General features: G+C 37.1%; 1 pseudogene; it reads right to left on the bottom strand.

Moving 5' to 3' along the window:
• Positions 1-239: 239 nt before the first annotated feature.
• On the bottom strand, positions 240-357 carry LOC118620825 (annotated as a pseudogene).
• Between the last annotated feature and the right edge of the window lie 5550 nt (positions 358-5907).

Below are 5907 nucleotides of genomic sequence, written 5' to 3'. Positions count from 1 at the left end.
CATCTTGCCTAGTTTATGATCTTGGGGAGAAAAAAATTCAATCTCTTTCTATTAGGCATCATATTAGCTGTAGGACTAGTTGATGCCCTTCTATTTCTGGCTTGCTGAGAGTTTTTAAATATGAATAATTGTTGAATTTTGCCAATTGTGTTTTTTTCTTCATCTTTTGGTAAGCTTGTGTGTTTTTTCTTGTTTTTCTGTTAATATGGTGAATTATACTGATTGATTTTTGTTTTTTAAGCCTACAGCACCCGGTATTCCCAGGCGGTCTCCCATCCAAGTACTAACCAGGCCCGACCCTGCTTAGCTTCCGAGATCAGACGAGATCGGGCGCGTTCAGAGCTGTAGACTACATTCACTGACTTTTGAATGTTGAACCAATCTTGTATTTCTGGAATAAAACCCTCTTGGCAATAGCATATAATTCTTTTTATATGTTATTGGATTCAATTTATTAATGTTTTGTTGAAGACATTTGGATCTTTGTTCATAAAAGATATTGGTCTGTAGTTCTCATTTTTTACACTCATTTTATCAAGATTTGGTATCAAGGTAATGCTGACCTCAAAAAGTGAGTTCAGAAATGACCCCTTCCTATTCCATTTTTTGGAAGTTATTTTTTCCTCTGGCCACATTCAACCTGAATAAATAGTAGAAAAAACAAACAAACAAACGCAGGCATCTCACTGGTGGGTTGTTTCCTGAATGCTGCTTGCTTCTGTCCACCTTTCAGGATCCTCTCCTGAACCCGGACCCTGGCTACCCCAGAAAAGTATCTTGTACCTTCTACATCCCAGTCTCTCTGGACATATTTTGGGCCCCTGCTCTCAAACCATTACTCCATCTTGCCAGCAGTTATCTGATATCATTGCTTTAAATCTGGCTTTTGTTTTTTCATCCTTTACCCTTGGACTAGATGTTTTGGAACTTCCTTTACTTCCTGGGCCCACCCCAGCCCTCATCTTAGACTTTGATTCTAATTCCCCTTTAATTAGAGCCCTCAAAGTGCAGAAAACCACACCCACTTCAATACCAGTCCCTGCTAGTAGAATTTCAAGCTGGGTCCAGTCCCTGCTTGCCTAGGAAGGACGGTGCCACCTCACTGTTACAGACACAAAACGAAACTCAATAGCATAGAACCATCACGGAATAACTTATGCAGACCCGCTGACTATTGATCACACTACAATTTAATCCACTGTGCAAAAGGTCTTTTTTTAACCATGAGAAGAACTACATTTTTCTGCCTTCCTGAAAGATTACCTGAAATATCATTTAACTTTTTTCATGGTATTGTTCTAACATCAATTAACTACTAGGCTATTAAAGGGATTTTAGTAGAGTGGGAAAAACAGTTTCTCTCCTGAAGGTTTTCTGTTTTATTGTTGTTGGCGGTGTGTTTGTTTTAGTTCTTTGTTCTACTGATTGTTAGAATTGATGTTTTCTCCTTTTCTGTGCAGCTATGAATTTCCTCTTGAGGTGTCTTTTGTGTTAAATTGCTTCTAATTTGCTATAAACATTATTTAGAAAAAAACACATCAGTCCCTTAACTTGCCACTTATTCTTTCTTTTGAATTTGCATACTTATGTATGGTTTGAATTTTTATGATGATTATCTTATTTTATATTCATAATTAAAAATAATTCTTAAAATGCATTAAAAATAGTATTTACCACATGGGAAACTTGTAAGTTAAATACATGAGAAACATGTAGGAAAGTGCTTCAGACATATTAAGTAATCAGTAAATATTGGCAGTTAAGGCTTTTGTGCCTGGCTAGAGACAGTCCACCTTGGTGTCTGCAGTTTTGATGTGACATCTCCTGGATACTCTACTCTGACCTCGAACTGCAGCCCCGAACTTCCCATCCTCCTCTACCCAAATCTTTTCTTCCTCCTGTGTTTTTCAGTTCGGCCAGTAGCACAAATTTGCTATTGCAGACTTGAATTTTTAAAGATGCCTTTGATTTTTCTCCCCTTTGCCTCCCAACCCAATTTCTAAGTCCTTTTTATTCAACTTCGCAACATTTCTTAAGACTTGACTTTCTTCTCCATACCCTTGTTCAGAATTGTATTACTTCTCATCTAGACTTAATGCCATAATCTCGGGACTAACACAATAGTCTCATAATTGTCTTTGATACCCAGTCTCTGCAATGTCTTCTACACACTTAGATTAATTTTCCTAAAGAATGTGTCTGATAATATCTCTTTTCTACTCAAAAACTTTTTTTTAATCCTCACCTGAGGACATGCTTATTAATTTTAGAGAGAGGGTAAGGGAGACAGAGAGAGAGAAAAAGATCAATTGGTTACCTTCCTGTATGTGCCCTGACTGGGGGTCAAACCCTCAACCTTTTGGTGTACAAGGCAAAGCTCCAGCCAACTGAGCCACACCAGCCAGGGCTCTCCTCAATAACTTTTGTTGACTCCCTAATATATACTAAATACACTCTCCAGGCCCAACCAACAACTCTAATCAGCCCCAGCAACCCTTTCATGCTTTGTACCCTCTAGGAAAGTTATTTAACATAAACCAAAATAAAAAAGGCAATATTCTAATTGAAGGTCTATGACTTTTTTTCTATATTTAAATTCATGCGATGTAGTGAGTAGACTTTGATCACCTCTGTATGGGCTTCTAAGTCTCTTTTGTTAGCTTGAACAAATTCTTGGCTTTATTTTGGATTGATGAGATTGTCAAATAGCTGAGTTCCTTATAGGTGAAATTTTCTGCCATTAAAAAAAGTACAACACACACACACACACACCACAAACACATACTAAAGAGCACACTGGAATTTCAACAATATTAATTCTTTACCTCAAATGCAGTAGATACCAGAGAACTACTTTTCCATTTCCTTTTACATTGGACATATTTGCAACTTGAGAACAAGAGCCAGTGTTGGTTTTTAGACAGAATCCATTTAATTAATCATACTATTTGAACAGCTGGGAAGGCCATATATTTATGTAAGAGCTTAACATTCTTTCAAAAATTGTCAAGTATGAATCAAAATAATATTATTTCACTTTTTAATGTTACAGTATTTATCTTTAGATTTTATCCACACCTAACTTTATAAATCAATAGCTCCAGCCTTTAAGACATATTATTACCTATGTGTAAATGCTTTCTAAAAGCGTTATCATGTGCAGTGAGGCAAAATAGGGCTAAGGTTCTATTTACCGCAGAATTCACTGGGAAAGTGTAAGATTTTCCTATTTTTGTTTCTAAATTTGACAAGCGTTGGGTTGAGTAGAGAAGAAATAACTTTATAAAATTACGTTTTCCCCTTGGTAGTCACCAGCGGAAAGATGAACTTTTCTTGTTTAAAGGTTAAGTTTGTCTCATTCAATACAGCCACACAAACTCTACACAGATAAATAAATGCTGATAGAAAACATAGTAAAAGTGCATCCTTGCTTTAAATCACTCAAGAACACAGTTTTAAAATAAATATTAATTGTAAAATGCAAAACAATAGCAAAAATAAGTGGTAAAATGAAACTAGTTTTAATACTGGAGTCTAGCTTCTGTTTCAAAAGGCTAATCTGAAAAAGAAACTGAATTCTACCAGAGATAATCTGATAGAAAACTCTACAGGTTTGAGCAATTATTTAAATGAAAGTCACTTATCCACAGCTGTCCTTTGGGTCCAGCCAGTGTGGTCAGGGTCCCTGAGGGCCACACTGAGGGCCTTGGAACTCAAAAAAATAAAAGGAACAGAAGCTCCATGAGACTAAATTTGAGGAGAAAGGAAAGGATAAGCAACTGGAACATGGGGAGGTCAGTTTTAATTTTCCATATGAGTTATGTCATTGTATAACAGAACTGTTGATCTGTGCATAGCGAATGCCATGTGACTTTGCCAGTTATGATTCCAGTGGAGACAGAGCACACGTTCTCCCCTAGGGGGTAAAGCACGAAGGTGGCCACTGCAGCCTGGTGCTCAGAGGAAACCAAGACTTCGGATGCACTAACTCAGGCCTTGAGATTCCAAAGAGTCATTGGCCAAGGTCCGCATAACCACATTCCTTCCCTCATACCTCTCAGGCTGCTTTTGCTTCTTGTGCTGTCTCTGCTTCTTCTCCACTTCTTTAATTTTAGTACACTCTCTGTAGAGGAAGAAGAGGAGCACATGTCACTGTGGTTTCTGTTCTACAAGCCCATAGGGCTGATCCTGGCCACCACCACTGTCTGAGACTACACTGAGTACTAAGCAAGAGAAACTTGTCTTGGAAGAACAAGAGCCTTTCTTTACCCTCTAGAAATTTAACAACAGAGGGGTTGCAGATACACCCAAAAGTATGAGCTTCAGAATAAGCACATTGACTTCATACATGATTCAGGTGCAGATCATGTGAACCTTAATGTTATTCATTCATTCATTTACTCACTCACTCACTCACTCACTCATTCTCTCATTCATTCTACACGTATTTATTAAATAGTGCCAGGCAAGCTCCCAAGCACTGGAGAAATAAGAATGGACAACATTCAAACTTATCTCTGCCATCTCAGAATTCTCAAAATAATAGAGTAGAAAGACAATCAAGTATGACATAAATATAAAATTGATATTGTGATGTGAAGAACAGGGTAATATGAGAGCTTCTCATAACCAAATGTAACAGTCAGGAAGGGAAGACTTTCATGAGGAGATGAAGACTGAGCAGGACTAAAGCATCTGATCAGGAGAAAATAATTTTCCATGCAGAAGGAGGGAGCATGGTGCAAGGCACTGAGAAAAGGCCGTATGATGGGACTATGATGGGAAATGAAACACGATAGAGAGAGGCGCTCAGCTCTGCACAATTTCTAGAACTCACCGATGAGTTTCATTTTGAGTAGAAAATATAGCACATACCTTGACATAATTACCCAGAGCATCATGTCCAGTCTGGACAGAGGCAAGATAGACCTGCATAGTCTAGAATCCAACAGAGTTGAGTACAGTGAAGGCATACTCACCCTCTCACTGTACATTAATTGCTGGGGACAGCAATATTAAGAGATGGCTTCTTGAATAGAGGCCAAACCACCACTTGGTTAAAACAGAGAAGTTTTGACTAGCTTCACTAATAAATAATGAACCCAATATCCTTTGCCTGGCCTTCACTCTTTCACATCAATTCAATATGTTAATGCATCTGTAACGAATTGTCTCTTAAAAGTCTCCAAATCTTTTAAAATTTAGAGTGCCTATGGAAAACAAATAAGCAAAATCCTTGACCTTTTCTCTTTTCATAAGTAAGATCAATGGAATATGCCAAGAACCCAGGAAACTTTTTATTCTCAGAATTCTTAAAAGGAATTTGCTTTTATGAACCCAAAGCAAAACTGGAAATCTCTTTCAAAAAATTAGTTTGCTTGGTTAGCTTTTGATAATAAAGTCAAGAAATACTAATATATACCAGTTGCAATGCAGAATAACCTGATCTCCAAAACTCACACTGATATTTGACATATGTAGCCTAGAAAACCCTTTGAATCTAAGAGTTAGCAATTTAAGTTGTTTATTCTTAAATAAGAAAAAAAAAGAGGGAGAAGAATTTCTCCTTCCCATTAGTCAGTGTCCCTTCTGTAGTCCAGGAAGTATTTTCTATAAGAACCCATTAAACTGATCTGTAACAATGACATACCTGAGACCATGCATGAAATCCAAACAGAATCTTAGAATAGAGAGACAAGAAGATAGTTTTTTTTGGTGAGCACATTTTAAATAAATTTTATTTTGAAAAAAATAAAGAATGAGGAAGGAAATGCTATTAAAGAACTACCACAAGGAGTCAGCAATTTCTGAGTTTTTCAATTAAGTTGCCAATTTTAAGGCTATTACACTGCTCCCTGAATCAAAAGGATTAACAATTTTCCTCTTAGCAATTAGAAAGGTAGAATT

This window comes from Molossus molossus, unplaced genomic scaffold, assembly GCF_014108415.1.
Source record: "Molossus molossus isolate mMolMol1 unplaced genomic scaffold, mMolMol1.p scaffold_m16_p_1, whole genome shotgun sequence".
In the NCBI taxonomy this organism is placed as follows: domain Eukaryota; kingdom Metazoa; phylum Chordata; class Mammalia; order Chiroptera; family Molossidae; genus Molossus; species Molossus molossus.
This window is presented reverse-complemented; position numbering and strand designations above follow the sequence as displayed.